Source organism: Mastomys coucha, unplaced genomic scaffold, assembly GCF_008632895.1.
Source record: "Mastomys coucha isolate ucsf_1 unplaced genomic scaffold, UCSF_Mcou_1 pScaffold23, whole genome shotgun sequence".
NCBI classification, from domain to species: domain Eukaryota; kingdom Metazoa; phylum Chordata; class Mammalia; order Rodentia; family Muridae; genus Mastomys; species Mastomys coucha.
The window spans coordinates 34,368,409-34,386,355 of record NW_022196906.1 but is presented as its reverse complement, the minus strand read 5'-3'; positions in this window follow the sequence as shown (position 1 = coordinate 34,386,355).

Genomic DNA, 17,947 nt, shown 5'->3' with positions numbered 1-17,947 from the left:
GACTTTCCTCCCTCCCATCATCGCCCCCTTCATTTCTCTGAAAAATGTTGGGAAGCATTTTCTATCCAGATAATAGAAACCTCTGTAGCCTCTGAGCCTCCTGTGGGTGCCCCATTATATCCATGACAGTGTCAGGGAATGTGTCTCAGATGGAACGCTGATGAGCAAATGTCTATAGACATATTTTTGGAAAGAGAAACACACTAGGGGCATATCCTCAGTAATTCAGGGACCATGCGCCTGACCCGTTTCATTTTCCTTTTCTTCTGAAATTAAGAAATGAGTTTAGAATTTAGTTTTTCTGTTAAGTGTGTGGGGAGGGTTAAAAGTGACAAACAAGGTCCACCTCAGCTTGGCTCCCCTTTGAAGTCCTTTGGCACACACAGGATGAGTGAGTGTCCCCTGGATTCTTCAACTCCCTGAAGAGTACATGTTCCCTCAAGAGATGAACTTTCAAAGGCCATCAATTCCCCCCACCCCGGCCCACTCTTGTCAAGGCCACCAAGAAGAGGGGCTGCACAGAACAAACATCAGCAAGTGACTCACGATCTTCTTTGACGTAGTCCATAGCCTTTTTGCTCAGTTGACTGTGGATGATGAGTGTGCAGATAGGCCTGTGTCTTTGGACTATGTGTGAGAGCAGTGATTGCTCTGAGAAGACAGTACTCCAGTCAGCATCACTCAGCGTCAAGGTCATCCAATAAAAACAAATGACTGTGATTAGCACACTGGATGAATTCAGAGAAGCTTGGAAGAAAGTGTCAGCGGTCATAGGAATGTGTCACCATCATCTTGTCATCAGCATTAGAATCCCAATTGCACTTATTTAGCTCTTACTGTGTTCCAGGCAGCGTTAAGGACACTCCACAGCCTACTCCATTTAACTCTTCTGACATTTGTTTTTGAGATAACAGAACGATTATGTATTTACTGATGGATTCCAACTCTCTTGCTTCTTGCGATGCTGCGTTCTTTCTTCACGAGGCTTCCGGCTATTTCACTTCCCTCCTGCCGCTCCTGTCTTTTTATGGCGCTGTCACTTCAAACATGCTTTCTTATTTACATAGTTATTATGTTTCTTCTCTAACCTTCCCTCCTCCTAACTTGAATGGTCATTCTTTAAGGATAAGGGTCTTAGTGTGTCCGGCTCACAGTCGCTACTCCATATACTTGAACGATAAATGAGTAGAGTCGCAAATGAAGATGGAGATAATGAAGACATCTTTTAAAATCATGTCCTGGTGATTACAGGAGTAGAGCTGGGCTCTTCTCCATTCCAGAATCTTGATGCTTAGAGTACTGCAAAATAGGGCTGATGAGATGGCTCGGGAGGAAGAGCACTCGCTGAGCACTCTGTGTAAGCATGGGGACCTGAATTAGGATCCCAACCACCCACATAAACATATTAGCATGGCTGTGCATTTCTGAGCAGAGACAGAGTCTAGGAGCTCCTAGACAGCTAGCTTAGCTCAAACCATGAGCTCCCAGGGTAGTGAAAGACCCATCCTTGAAGAAATAAGGCAGAGAGTGACAATGGAAGACACTAGACACTCAGTATCTTCCTCTGGTCTTCATATGTGCATGTATGGACACCCACACCAGCATACCCATGCACATATACCACACCCCGTACATATGTGCACCCAAACAAGACAAAACAAAAGCATTGGAAAAAATGCTTTCAAAAATTTTCTCCCCTATTTGCATATGCTCTCAAAGGTATTCTATTGCTAAAACACATCCAGTGCTGAGGCAGGAGAATTATGAGTCTAGGTCAGTCTGGACTATTCTGTCTCCAAAATCAAAACAAGTTGGGTATGGTGGTTCATGTTTGCAATCACAGAATTTAGGAAGCCGAGGCAGACGGATCACAGCAAGTTTAAGTCCAGGCTGCCCACGTCCTAGAGAGAAGTCCATTTGGATGCAAAGCTCCTTGGACATCTTTGCTCCCTGCTAACACCAGACATCCTCAAACAAGACAGCAAAAAGAGCACATTGAGTCTGTGCGGGTGGTAGCACACAGAAGAAATAGGTGGCATCCAGCCCATTTATTTGGAATTCCCATGGTTTGCTCAGTTCTCACGGATGACGCTGTGCCTTCTTAGTCAGAGTGTAGCTGAGCTGGGGCCTACTTGGCCTTGGGATGAAGCTTGGGTCTTGGGATGTATTAACAGTATGCTTCAGGGCCAATTGGGTCTTCATGAAGTAGAGGTTTTATTATGTGGAGTGTATGCCTATCATTTACTCTTTGCAGTATTCTTTTTGGGTAAATAAGTGTCATTTAGGTTCTTAGATATTCTTTCTAAAGAATGTCTTTCTTTCTTTCTTTCTTTCTTTCTTTTCTCCCCCCCCCCTTTTTTTTTTACAACTCCTTGGGTGTTAAAAATATTTTAATGGACTGGAGGGTTAGAGCTCAACAGTAAAGCATTTATTCAGCACGTACAAATACTGGATTTAGATTCTGTCCTGCTACCACTGACACACATAGTTCTGTAGAGTGGACTCTCACTCTAGAATCTCTTCAAGCACGTTAGTAAGAACACCTGAACCTGTCTGTGTCTATGAAGGTAATCCCTCTGCTTCCAGAGTGGAGGAAGAAGGACTGGGAAGCTGCCTATGGCAGATCCAGAAGAATCACACCTTGGTCATACAGGAAAATTGGCAGCTTAAGGCAGTCTCTCCCAAGTCCCTCAGATGTAAGTATAAGAGATCAAAAAACAAGGTTCTCTGCAAGTGCACAAATGAGCAGGATCTTTGCCCAGGTGAGAGAAGAAGTGCTCAGCAAATGTACAGAACAAGCCTCACATGTAAAAAACAGTTTGCCAATACATATATTCTAGTAGTAGTAATAGTAGTAATAGTAATAATGATAATGATGATGATGATGATATAAAGCTACCATTATCAAAGTACAAAATTCAAATACATATTATAAAGTTAAGGGGCTGGAGAGAGGGTTCAGCAGTTAAGAGCACTGACTGCTCTTCCAGAGGTCCTGAGTTCAATTCCCAGTAACCACATGGTGGCTCACAACCATCTGTAATGGGATCTGATGCCCTCTTCTGGTGTGTCTGAAGAGAGCTACAGTGTACTCATATAAAATGAGTAAATAAAAATCTAAGCAAAAAACGTTAAGAAAATGCAACACATAAGACACTTCTGTGTTACAGAATTTAAAATGGCACACAAATGGAACTGCGTGTGTATGATCAGAAAAGGGAGTTAATAGCTTTCCTATTAGCCGATGCTTAACTGACTAATTTTTGTTGTGTTTGCAAAACAGGGCCTTTGAGGAATTCTTCCCGTTCAGTCTACTGAAATAGTCATGCAAATTTTTGGCCCCATGGGCATCATGGGATATCAAGATATTATGCATACACCCTTAGCCTTCATGTAAACCTACTCATCACTATTATCGTACTCAGCCAAGGGCTAAATTGGGCATCTTACTATTGGCGTTTGTTTGGCCTGTTGCATTGAGTTATTGTACATCCTAGAAGTAAATAAAAATAGTTTAGTTCTGGGTTAAAGAAACTTTCTCCTGGAGCTGCTTTTACCATAATGGATAGCTTCCTATGAAACTCAGAATGTCAAATACAGTGCATCTTCCAAATGGATTAGGGTTGCTGTGCTGTGGGCATCTCCAGGGTATTAGTTACAGTACATTGCTCTAGCTTTACCAGTTGCTTCTCCTGTGATGAAAGGCACAGGAAGATCACCTGCTTGAGTAGAAGAGCAGAATGCCATCTTTTAACTCCCATTGAGTGTGATGGAGACGATAATTGATCGGCAAAGGCAAGTGTGGGGAACAGAGCTCTGCTCCAGCTTCTGATGGTAAGAATTGTAACCACAAAGATCCAATTTCAACCAGCTGTTGCCATTTGCCACCTCCTCCTTTCTCCCTTTTACCTTGAGACAAATTAACCCATGTTTGAAGCTGCTGAGTGGGTCATCATTTATACGTGATTTTGTGAATGCAGTGCTACCAACACTGAGTTTCAGATAAGCAGCCTGTGTTGACACTCTGTGGGGGAAGGTGATGTGTGTTTTATGTGTCCTTTGTAAGCAGACCTATCATGTCTCTTGCCAGTGAGGAAATATATGAATATTATGAGCTTACTATGCTTGGAAAGTGGCTGTAAGTGTGGAGAATATGCACCAATACCTGCCAATCTCAAAAATGCAGATGTCTGGAATGTAGGTCTACATGTGCCAAATTTACATTTATCTCCAACCATCTGTGCTGATGAATACTCAACACTCATCTGGTGTGTGTCTTATACAGGTATGCACAGTAATTGTGCTGTACAGGAGCATCGAAAGGGCACCTACATACCTTTAACTCCCACTAAATGTAACAGAGATGGCAATGAATGGACAAAAGTGCTCTCATGGTAAAGGACCAATAGCTTGTCCCATCTTAGAACTGAGAGGTTAATGTAAAATATCAATACGGCTGAAAGCTGGAGGAGGCCAGTTGGGCATGGTTGATCCAAAACTCTGGAGTCAGATTATCTGGACTGAATTATCTGCTGACCTAAGCCCAGCAGCTGAGCAATTGTACATCAAGCCTCACTTTTTTTTTTTTCATTTGAAAATAGGAAGAACCTCTGGGTAGGTTGCATATTCCTTTAATCCCAGCACCTGGGAGGCAGATCTCTGAATTCAAGGCCAGCCTGGTCTACAGCTCTAGTCCAAGGACAGCCAGGGCTTCACAGAGAAACCCTGTCGCAGGAAACCAGCCAACCAAACAATAAAACAACAAACAAAAAACAAAACAACAGCAACAATAAACCCCCCAAAACCAACAGAAAGAACCATTAATAATGGCACCTGGGCTGATTTTAGGATGAACTGAGATGATATTTACTGTGACTGTATTTGTGTTTTATTTTTATGTGTTAGGATATAACATAGGGCTTCCGACCAGGCATCGTGGTTCATATCTTTAGTCCCAGTACTCACAAGGCAGAGCAGGCAGATGACTGTGAGTTAAAGGCCAGCCTTCTCTCAGCCCCAAGGCATCCAAGGCTATGTAGTGAAACCCTACCTGAAAAAAAAAAGTTTATTTTTTTACCTATCTTTCTCTCCCTCCCCCTCTCTTTGTAGGGTATGTGTGTGTGTGTGTATTTGCACGTGTGAGTACAAGTGTGTGTGCTGCCACATGCATGTAGGAGTCGAAGGAACACCTTCAGTGTTAGTCTGAGCCACTGCATACGCAGCAGCTGGATCATGAGAGTTCGGTGAGTCTCCTGCCTCTGACTTCCATCTTGGTGTAGGAAGTGCCCAGCTTTACATGAGTTCTGGTGATTCAAACTCTGTTCTTTGTACCCGCACTGGAAGTGCTTACTCACTGAACTGTCTCCCCTAGCCCCAAGTTCTGGGTTTTATGGTAATGTTTTCATGCACGTACACCATCCTAGTCTGATTTTGTCCTTCTGCCCCCACTACTGTTCACCCTCCCCCCATTTGCTGGTCCTTTCTTCCCCCAGATAGCCTCTCTTTCTGTTTCCATGCCACTTGTATTGTCACACTCTGTTCCCTCCTCCTCTCCCTTTGGATCTCTCTGTGCCTTACGCTAACCCCTCCCCCCCTTAGACTTTCATGTCCTGCTGATTTGTGTTATTCTAAATAAAATTGTCTTCCTGCCTTCACTGTAGAACTGTGTAATCATGTTCTTCTTCTGACATTGTTCTCAGACAACAAGAAAATTGTTCCCCAAATTGTCTCCAAACACCAAACCCCTCAAGGTACTTAGTGAAATGGAAAGCCAGTCACTTTGATGATGTAGTCCTGCCGTAGGACATGAGGGGGGGCTCTGCCAGTAAAGCAGAAACAGGCAAGATGAAGCAGTTTGGCTGTTAAAAGCATGTAACATCTGTACATTTCAAACTATACTTAAATTGAAGTTTACTTAGGATTTGGAAGGCATGTGGCACTGTGTTTCAGGGCATAGCTTGATCATCAATAGATGATCCTCCATCTTAGAATGAAGTCCTAATGAAGTAACAAAGACAGCCTTAGAGTAATGCCCAAAGGCCTCCTTTATCTATAAAATGTGGAGACTGGGCTCTTGGAAGGCAGTTTGCTATTTGGAAAGTCAAGTAAGCAAACACTTAGGGAGATTCCAGTGCTGGCTTAATGTATGCTTTAGGGTCAGCGATGGCTGGAAGGACTCTTTTGCATCAGGAATTGGGGAAGAGCAAGGTTGTGTGAGGGAGGCTGGGAGCCCCATATCTTGATTTTCTACTGGGGAGTTTGGGATAGCTGCTTATCTGGAGGCACCTGGGAGACACTGGGGTGAAATCCCTTCTCTCAGACAAGATAAGCAGGGCCCTTGTTGACAAGAGATTGCAATGGGTAACTTCAGTTCGGGAAGTCTCCTGAAGAGTTGAGAAACAATCAGCTGCTTCCAAGCACATTCCATCCTTTCTTTAATTGCTCCCCGAAGATCCATAGTCCAAACGCCCTCACCTGAGAAACTTAAGCTTTTAGTTAATCAGAAATGAGTGTTCTGGTCAAAGAGCATTACGGTCTGAAGGCTCTCCTCTTGCGATCTCCTACACGGTGGAGGCTGTGGAAGGCTCTGCAATCCAAAAGAAATCGTGACCATTGTCAGAGCTGCTCCTGGAGAAACTGCAGGGCCCAGGCACATGATATATTCAATTTTCCTTCCTCTGAAAGGGGTTTTGCAGTATAAGAGCACTCTCTAGAGTATTTAAGTCCAAGGAACAACAATTCTAGGCACCTCTTTAGTCCTCCCAACTTTGCTTCCCATCCCCCTTGCAGACCCTGCCTTCATTTCTTCATAATGCCAGGGTTGAAGCACTTGGTTCCCCAGTCTCAGACTAAGAAAGAAATGGGACCAAAATCCTGCTTGCATGCCAGCTATTAGTGTAAGGGAGGTGAGAATACACAGTGCAGTACTCAGACAGAGCTGGAGGTACACTGTGAGGGTGGTGCTTTCTGTAGTATGAGGCTGGGGATAGATCCCAAGGTTGGATTCTGAGTACCATGCAACAATAAAAACCATGATACATCAACAATATAGGAACCTCTGGTGGAATCACAATCCCGGACCTTAAGCTGTACTACAGAGCAATTGCGATAAAAACTGCATGGTATTGGTACAGTGGCAGGCAGGTAGATCAATGGAACAGAATTGAAAACCCAGAAATGAACCCACACACCTATGGTCATTTGATCTTTGACAAAGGAGCTAAAACCATACAGTGGAAAAAAAGACAGCATTTTCAACAGATGGTGCTGGCTCAACTGGCGGTTAGTATGTAGAAAAATGCAAATCGATCCATTCCTATCTCCTTGTACAAAGCTCAAGTCCAAGTGGATCAGGGACCTCCACATCAAACCAGGTACATTGAAACTAATAGAAAAGAAAGTGGGGAAGAACCTCGAGCAAATAGGCACAGGGGAAAACTTCATGAAGAGGATGCCAATAGCTTATGCTCTAAGATCAAGAATTGACAAATGGAACCTCATAAAGTTGCAAAGCTTCTGTAAGGCAAAAGACACTGTCAATAGGACAAAACGGCAACCAACAAATTGGGAAAAGATCTTTACCAATCCTATATCTGATAGAGGGCTAATATCCAATGTATACAAAGAACTCAAGAAGTTAGACTCCAGAGAACCAAATAACCCTATTAAAAATGGGGTACAGAGCTAAACAAAGAATACCCTCAGAGTTCCCAGGGGCTCAACCACCAACCAAGGACTATACATGGTGGGACTGATTGTTCTGGCAGCATGTGTATAGTAGAGGATTGCAAAGTCAATCATCAATGAGAGGAGAAGCCCTTGGCCCTGTGAAGGTTCTGTGCCCCAGTGTAAGGGAATGCCAGGGCCAATAAGTGGGAGAGGGTGGGGTGGCATGCATGGTGAGGGGAGAGGCAACAGGGGTTTGTTCTTGTTGTTTTTGTTTGTTTGTTTGTTTGTTTGTTTGTTGGAAGGGAAACTGGGAAAGGAGAAATCATATGACATTAAATAAAGAAAATATCTAATAAAAAAAAAGAACCATAATACAAGGTAGGCAATGGTGGGGTGAGAAGAGGTGTCATTAGGTTGATTGCTTTGAGATGATTTTATACTATGGTGATTGATTCTAATAGATAGAGAAGATGTTCTCAAAACAGAAAAGATGAGGCCGTACAGAAGGACGGCTGGAGGAACAAAGGCAGACATAGGCTTGTGACAGAACCTTCTGACCTGTGGAATGGTGTAGAACCTTAGACCTAAAACGTGGTCCAGAAGCCGGGCGGTGGTGGCACACACCTTTAATCCTAGCACTTGGGAGGCAGAGGCAGGCAGATTTCTGAGTGCAAGGCCAGCCTGGTCTAAAAAGTGAGCTCCAGGACAGCCAGGGCTATACAGAGAAATCCTGTCTTGAGAAAACAAAAAACAAACAAACAAAAAAACCAACAAAAAAAAGAGTGGTCTAGAGATCACTCAGCACAACCATATACTGAGACAGTTTTCGGCATGCTCCCTCGAACTCCATTGTCTCTGTGGGTGGGGTCTCACTACTTTTCACTGAAAACATCTGGTTCCTGAAAGGAGGGGAATTTCTCTGTTTGGGCAGAAGGCAGGGTAGAAGGAAGCAAGACAGGAGCCTGGGTAGTTAGCATCCTGGTGAGCCTGATGCCTATACAGGAGTGCTGACTGACCATTGTTGTAGTCAAACTGGGGAATTTCCTCATGGTGTGGATTAGAAACTAATGTCCAGGTTCTAGGGTCCAAAGTCCAAGGTCCAGCCCGCAGAGAAGGCATACTTGCACGGAATGAGATCATGTGAACAAGCTTTCAAGAAAGGAGACTTTGCTCTGACTATCAAGATTTAAGCCACTGTCAGACTACACACCGGAAAGAGGTTATCTACCTGTGGAGGCCAAGTCAGAAACCACAGAGAAGCCGTTTAAAGGTCTTCTAGTGTTTACTAAGCCATTCCAGTGGGAGATGGCAGGCTTCATTTAAAGCGAGGATTTCTCCTGTCTGCATTTGGAGTCCCCTCCGTGGAGTGTCCAGTTGGCAAACCTTTCAGTAGCAGAGACCTTGAAGTGCAGGATTCATCCAACCCTGCTATTTTACTGCAGACCTATGGGTAGACTTCGTAACAGGTAAGAGGTGTGAGTGACACAATTAGGCTTACATTTACATAATTAATGACAAATGAAGTTGCATATGTGGTCTGAATATGGTGTAAAAATTACTTCTTACTGCTACGAAGTTCTGAAACTCTGTTGGGAATTCTGGCAAAGGAGTTCTGGATATTTGGGGCTGTACTTTTTTTTTTTTTAAATATTCAGTATTCAATATGAATGCTTGGAGAAATTAATACTAATGTTGTGATCTGCTTTTATTGAAGGAACTGATAGAAGCTGGCTAGATTATACAGGAGAACAGCACATATCCATTTGTAGAATTATAACTCTAAATATTCATTTGTTTATCAAGTTGGAAAAATATTCACAAAAATAAATGGCAAGGAGAACCAGTTCGAATAGCAGCTGGGAGTACAGATTTTATAACACTGAAACAGATTGACAAGGGAGGGCAGAAAACAGTGGCTTAGATGACAGCTGAGACTACTTAGATTTGAATCCCATCTTAATACCTAAAGGTTTTAATTTCCCCAGACCCCAGTTTCCTTATCTTAAAAATGGGGTGGGTTGAGGGAGAATGACATTTAACTCATAGATGTGTTACGTGGCTTAAGTGTGAGTATACAGTGCTTGGATCAAGAATCTGTAGGTGAATCTAAATATTTTTAGGACAGTAAAATATTTCTAACCTACATCTGGTGGACTTTTAATTTGTCTTAAGACCTAAATGTCCCACATTTATTTTAAACGCACAGGGTAGAACATGTAAGTTAGTAATTGACTGATGACTTTTATTAGGTAGTATGATCCCCGCCAAGTTGTGTAATATTTAATGCAAACATATGCATTCATACTATACTATCAACTAATATTTAAGGGGAATGGCGGGGGGGGGGGACAGAAGATGTCTCACTGGGCAAAGACATTTGCTGCCAAGCTAAAGAACAGACTTCAATGCTCTGAACTCACAGTGGAGAAAGAGAACTAATTCTATGACCTATGGCCTTCGAATGCATGCTATAGGGTGTATACAGCCCCCTGTACCCACCAAAAAGTATTTTAAAAAAATAAAATGCATTAGGAGAATTCCCCACATAAAGGCATTCTATTCACGCAAGTAAGAAGTCTTCCTGAATGCTGATAGCCATCCTCTTCGATCTTTCGTGTGAAGTGAAACATTTGAACATTGGGATTAGCTCTCCCACAGTGCTTGGGTTTGGTTTACTCTTTGCACTCTGTGGGCTCATGGGGGAATTAGATGTTTGTGTAACCGCCTGACTGCTAGGGGCTCTTCTGTGCAATTTCTTGTAAAATTATTTTTGAAGTCAAGATACTATTTCAGTGAGCAGTACTGGGAGTAACTAAGGTAGCGTTTGAACTAAAGATGTTTGATGGACACACAAAAGTTTGCAGCCTCAGCTTTGTGACTGCTATGTCCAATATTTCCCTTACCAGTTCCTAAATTTCTCATCATGAGTCTGTAAGGCAGGATGGGAGGAAGGTCAACATTGTAGGAAATATCTAATGTTCCTTCTATAATTGTATCACCTAAGGAAAGTCTGTTCATAAAAGTGTCCAACTGTGCTGGGTGTAGTAGCACTGAGTTTAAATTCCAGCACTCAGGTGCCAGAAGCAGGCCGATCTCTGTGAGTTCCAGACCAGCCTGGTCTCCATAGTGAAGTCTATCTAAGCCAGCCAGGGCTTCATAGTGAATCATGTCTCAAATAAAGAAAAAAAAAAAAAATAAGAAGAAGAAGAAAAAGTCCAACTATTTAGACAGAATTAACGTCTCCCAAAGTTACTTGCTTCATTTAGGGAGTGGATAAGGGAATAGGAAGTGAGGTTTTCTTTATCCTGGATATGTAACCACAAGTCCAGGCTCCATTCAGTGATGTAGTTCCCTTAAAGTGTAGATGCTGTGTTATTCAATAGAGTCCTTCACAAGACTTGTGCTTTATTCAGGTTGCTAATGGAAAATTTCACCTATCCAAATGAACAATTTAATAAATTCTTTGTAAAAATATATTTTGTATTAAAAGTAATTTAATACAACTTCTTTTGTGGTTGTGGGAATTGAACCCAGAGCTGCCGTGTACATTTCTAACAAGCACTCTCCCACAGAGATTTTCCCCAGTGAGCAAAATATTTTCAAATCTATCTTGTTGTCCGTTTCTTTTCCTGTTTTTAGTTAGTTTGCTTTGTTTTTTGTTTTCCCCCCTATTGCTCAGACTGGTCTCACACTCCTAGACTGTGGCGGATCCTCTGGAACTGCATCTGACTTTGTGCTCATAGGCCACTAATCGCTTAAAGCAATTCTTTCCAGTTTGGAGATTCTGAAAGCTACAGCATCGACTCCAGTATTCACCTTCCTAGGTCTCAGTTTCAGACTGTGTACAATCCTGTGCCGTCACTCCTTGGAAGGCAAGCATGACGCTTGCCTTTGGGACAGCTCTCGGGCAAAGAGCAGCCAAAGCAGATGTATAGGGAGTATTCCTGAGAAGGAAAGCAGCTGTCAGGCAGAGAGGGCCACAGCCAATGCAGACCTGCATTGGAATGAATTCCTTTCAGATACTCCCTCTAGCTTTGTGGCTTGCAGAAGGAGAAATGAGTCATAGTGTTGTCGGAACTGAGTCCAGGGTTGGGTTAGGAAAGCCTACGATGGAAATCATCTGTTGAGTCCAGTTCTCTTCACCTTTTCCTGTGTTGTCACAAAGTGACTTTTGGGGGTTGGGGGTGGGAGGAGGGCTTGGCCTTAATATGCAAAGATGAATGTCCCTGGTGCTTGGCAGAGGACATCAGGCACCCGTCTCTGGATTTACTTGTCTGATTTCAGTGTCCGTCTCAGGATAAAGCCTTGGGAGAGTTCTGTTCAACTCTACCAGTTGGTTGAAGCATGATGCTCAAGTCCCAGGTCTTGGCTTGCTTACCTGTGATGAGTGTTTTCTGATTTATGGGTAAAGGAACAGCTTTGAGTGCCCATTAACTAACAGAAAGGGTTGGCTGCTCAGTTGCTTTAAAGGGATCATTCCCCACAGCTTAAGAGCCTTCTCTTTGAAAAGTTAACCTTGTAGCTCTGACCTCTAATTTCAAGGGGCTTGCTAAACCCTCTATGCGTAAAGCCTAGCTTTGTCAGTACTTTAGTAGAACATCATCTCTTTCTGCCTTCGTTTTCTCCTGAACAAAATGAGTGAGGATGATGAAGCAGTGCCTGAGGGAGGTCAATGGAACCTCTTCCACCATCTTGGGATTCTGCAATCAGGAGAATGGTTTCAAATCTCACCTCTGGGCTTTTTCAGCACCCATGAAAGTAGAGTGCTTAAGATTATGGAAGACGTGTCTTCCCTTCAACCCTCGCAAAGCTGAAAAAAAAATCATCGCACACCACAGAAAGTGTTCTTTTAAAATCTAGAACATGCCTAGGTAGGTGTCTTTCCTGGAAACACATCTCTTCATTTTACCTGGAAATCTCCTCTGGTAACCTGTAGCCCTGGGCTACACACTGCCATCTCTTTAACCTTCTTTGCATTGGGATCTTTCTGCTGTGCAACACAGCATTTGGCACCTATTTCTATCCAGGTACACTTTCCTTTCAAATGGGTCTTTTGAAACTGGCTTTTTACCTCCACCCTCCCCCAACCCCTCCTCCAGATTTGAAGCAGCTGAAGCCAGAGTCATCTGTGATGAGCTTTCAAGAGAAATATTTTTAGGAAGAAATGAGTACTTTCCTGTACAAACTTTTGAAAACTCTTTACAGTACCTACTATTAGATGTGCCGAGAGTCTGGGAATATTAAATGCTTTTTTTGATTGATTTGTTATATTACCAGGTACACCACCAGGCTTCAATTTTCTTAGTGGGTTTAAGCAGAACTCCATTTTAAATGGCATAATCATGCAGTCACGTTTTGTTCCTTTGAAACACGGCACCTCTCAGCAATAAGGCACATACAAATTAAAAGGGAAGCAACAGCCAAACACAAACCATGACTGCCTCCTACCCTCCACACAGGATTTCTCACAATGTAACCCCAGGCCCTAGAAGAGATTAAAGCAGTAGGGTGTGAATTCAAGGCCTGCTGCTCAGCAAGCTCTTCTTATCAAACAAACAAACAAACAAACAAACACAACACTGCTTAAAAGAATGCTTTAAAAATGAGTGACGATCTTTGACCCATTTCTTGAAAGGGTGACCTAATTATGCAGTCTAGCGATTTACCCTTCTGTATTTACCTTCTAACCAATAGCAATATCATTTCTTGCCTCTTCAGGTGGTTGTTGCCTCAGAGGTCACGAGAGACCTAATTATCAAAGGTAAAGGACCGGTCTCAGTCTTTGGGGAATAAAAAGCCTGAGCTATAGAGAGATCCCACCTTAAATCTAGCCCCATCCCCCACTCGAGAAATGAGAACTTGGGCAAGTAACCCTACATAATCCCCTCGATATTCTAATAAGGGGAGTTTGAATTCTCTAGGGTCATTGGGAACATCACAAGGGGCCTTGAGTGTGAAACGCTTCTCATAGCCAGGAAAGCAACGTTGATTCTCTTCTTCACGTGACTTCCAAGTCATGACTCATTCTTGGTTTGCTTGCGTCTGTGTCTCTGACATCTTCTACACGTCCTGTTTTCCCTCCCTCAGCTCCTCTCACTCCATCTATATTCCTGTCTCAGATTTCTCATTCCTATTTTCACCTGAACTGCTGGCCATTCAGAAGGTCAGTACCCCAAAACTTTGACCAGCCGGCAGTCTCCTAATTGGTCCAGTGCTTTTGCTTTTCTAAGATGTACTTCAACGTGTTATCAGAGTTAATATTCTTCCAAATACAGGTCAGTAATAGGTCACCAATGTCATTTTCTCCACAAAAAACAAAAGCAAAAAAAAAAATCATCAAAAAAGAAAACAAACAAATAACAAGAGCTGCTTAAATGGTATCCTTTTGTTTAAAAATGAATTCTACTATCAACACTCACCATAGTCAGTCTGTCTCCCTTCATCTCCCAGGACACCGGTTCACCTATCCTAACCTACCCCCTTACTTTATAAAACACCATCTTAACTCCTCAGTGGCTTCATTACTCAAACTCTTACTGTCTTATTTTTCTCTGTTTATTTTATTCTTGAGCTTTTAATTTTTGTTTTAAGACAAAGCCTCATTCTGTAGCCCAACCTGGCTTAGAAGTCACTAGCTCAAGTTGGCCTACAACACACAGCAATTCTTTCCCATCCTTCCAAGTGCTACATTCACAGGGGTTCAACTCCATGCCCTACCTACTCCTCGAGTCAGAAATACCATTTACTCCATGTCCCGTATGGACTACCTATTCCCCTCTGGTTAAAATATTCTAATCTTCCATTCACCTCTCATCTGCACATGATTCACTGGAACTTACTGGCCAGGGTGCCCCAGAGCACAGGTGCACAGTAGACGGTATGGGGTTTCTCTTGCTCTGTCTCTAGCCTTCAGCAAGTAGTGTACACGGTGCTCTAATTTAACAGTCACTTGTCCAATTAAACTGACTGGAAGATCAACACACATAGTCCTGGTTTCTAACAAGGGAATGATAAACGCAGTCAGACACAACAAAGGCTGGGGTAACGGGAATGCTTATCACTTGCCAAGCTCTGTGCTAAGTGCTTGCTGTGACTCCAGAGTTCCTGAGCAGGCCAGGAAAAAGCTGCTACTCAAAATCTTGAGTACACAGGTGGGAAATGACTGTCTCCAATCTGATCATGGGTGATTGAAAAAAGTCTTTACTAGCATGGCTGTACTCAGTGTTCCTGAGGGGGCGGGCGTTCTATGTAGCTTCTGAGGAGTACAGCTGAGTTCCTTACACACAGCATGCCATGACCAGCCAAGGGTAGATGGGGCGACCTTAGGAAGTTATTGCCAGCCCTGCTTTGCACAAAGATTGTCCTTGTGAGGCTTAAGAGACAGGAGGGGGATGGCATTTGTTTGCGCTTTGCTATTACAGGAGGCAAGGACAGCCAAATGTTATGCAAAAAACGTTCTCTAAAGAGCTGGGAAACCAGAGGGCTTATCTGGTGGCTGCCCTTCTCCCAGGATGACCAGGTGACGTTAGAGATCACCCTGGGCTCTGGTGAAGGCTCATGGAAGCAAGCCTCTGCCAAATTCATGCATTCCCCAAGGCTGAGAGCACTCCCTGGATGGGAGAATTTCCATCAAGATCTTGGAGCATGTTCTAGATGCGGTGGCTGGTCAGCTGTGGTTTATTTAGATTGTATTTAGCAAGAGACTGCTTCCTAGCCTACCCTCCTCCCACAGTCTCAAATATTGAGCATGGTTCTTTCCTGCTTTTTTTTTTTAAAAAAAAAAAAAAGAAAACAAACAGAAATTGTTTGTTTGCAAGTGTGAGTGCTTGTGTACGGGTTGAGTGTGCATGGATGTGAGAAGACCACTCGGAGGAATATGTTCTCTCCTGCTACCCTGTAGGTTCTGGGGAGACGGAACCTAAGAACTCAGGTGGTCAGGTTTGGTGGCATGCAGCATTACGCACTGAACCGCCTATGTCCTTTTCCTATTCTTCCTAAGGGGTTAGCTCCACCAAGGAGTGGGAAGCCAAGGAAGAATTCAGAAAATAGAAGACACATATGAAAAATCGATTCAAGTAATTCTCTCCATTTTTCCTCTTATCCTCATACCCTTTACACCTTGTTCCGGCCTTACTCCTACCTGAGTGATTGGTCTCTATGTTTCTAGTTCACTGGGTAAGGTGGTGAAGCAGTTTGTAAACCTCAGGGAAGTCAGTGATCAAAATCCCTCCAGCCAAGAACAGTCATTTCAGACAAATTTTTGTTTGGGTCATAAGCCAATGATTTCAATTAATTTAATTCTTGAGCTAAGATCTTTCTATATAGGTCAGGCTGGACCTGAACTATGAATTCTCCTGTCTCAGCCTCCCCAGAGAGCCTGGAATTGGGATTATAGGAATGAGCCAAGTGCTCAAATTGCTTTTGTTTTAAACTGGAAAACCTGAGCCTCAGATATTCAGACTGGTAGGATGGCTATGGGCCTTTAAGGACAATCTGTTTTCTTCCATGGCTTCTAACTAGGCTCTGCTTACCTTCTAAAGGACTAAGGAGAAAACTACTTCTAACTAGTCTTGACCATGCATTACAGTCTTTAACCAGCCTTAACCTTGGGTAAATGCTTGTCATTGAACATGAGTCCCCCATACTGCCCTTTGCACAAAGTGCTCATTGATTAAAAATAGGGAACTATCTGCCCACAGTCACAGCATCTGCTGCTATGTTTCTGTCCACATCTCCAGTTTTCCCGCAAGCTGCAAACTCCATTCATATATTCCTAGTTTGCCCTTGCCCATGCACTTCTGCAGTGTGGGAGGGACTGTCTCTGCCTTACTGGGCTGGTGGGTGACTGCAAGTTTTCACAGCTTATGAATATAAGTGTGTGCTCAGGAGACAGTCGATCTCAAAGCTGTTAGTTAGGTTTTCTGCATAATAGACTAAGTCATTGCGAGTCTCCAGAAGTAGTAGACAGGTGTTGGGTGTCTTGTGTCAATAGGAAAGGAGAGCCTGCACAGCTGAGAATAAACAACAGTCTCTTGGTAATATGAGATCCATTCATTTCAAATTGGAGGCCTAGATGTGGGGTTGGAGGTTGGGGGTTGGAACATTCTGAACACCACCTGTCTGCAGCCCCTACCCCCTAACACAAAGAGATGAAGTCAGTTTCCCAGAGAACTGAGGTGTTAGTAGAGCTGACAGGAGAGAAGGGGAATGGGGGAAGGGGAGAGCATAAGTCTGAAAGGGAGTTAGTTGTAGGCACTCTTTGGCCATGACACCCTCCTCCATCAGCTGCTTTGGGAAGCTGCCCCCTCCTCCAATTTGGCCTCTTTTGCCTCCTTGTAAAACAGCTGTTGCAGCTGAACAGCTGCAGTCCAGAACTATCAGGGAACTATTTTCTTGCAGAGTATATGATTTTGCTGGACTCTGCCTTGCTTTCTGAAGGTCTGATGCTGGCCTTGCTGTATTAGTCATTGTCATTCATGGGAATCCTTGGAGAAGTTTCTGCAGCTCCGCTCCACTTTCATGATTGCAAGAAGAGGGTAGTAACCTCTGTTACCTTAGTCCTAAAGTCACTAGGAAGGTGAAATGTGATGTATGAAAACCTTTTTACAAGTTCTAAAGGTCACAAGCAAATCAAAAGCATATTGAAAGGGTTCAAAGGAAAAGACATTTGGTTCTTTCTGAGGAGCTTAGAAGGGCTATCTGCTGGCAGTTGCAACTATCTGTGTTCTATAGTAAACAGAAACAGCTGTGGTGGCCGGTGTGCATGTGTGTGGTTTTGATTTTCTTTTTGTTTGTTTGCATTTGCTTTCTTTTCCTCTCTTTCTCTTTCTCTGTCTCTCCCCTGTGTGTATATGTGGGGGAGGGGGAGAGAGAGGGAAAGAAAGAGAGAGAGACCTAGCTCAGGCTGGCCTCAGACTTGTTTTGTAAGTGAGGATAAACTTGAACTCCTTATTTTGATTGGGGATTTGATGGCTGTAAAGGTTAAAGCTTTAAGAAAAACCGAGGCTACAGGTGAGTGAAGGACAAGGTCAGGCAAGGATGAGGGATGCTCCTGGGATCTGCATGTGAGACCATTCTAGATTTGGTCTGGCTGAGGTTTTTCCCTTAGGCCAGGGGAAAGCATCAATTCTCGACCACTTCTGTGCCTGAAGCTTAAATTAAATATTAGAAGATTTTAGGTCTAGACTCATGGGTGGAACACCTATCTGAAGTGAATGGGAAGAGGAAGTTGGTGGCCTGTCTTCATTTTGAGGCTATGCATTTAGATTCAGAAGGCCTA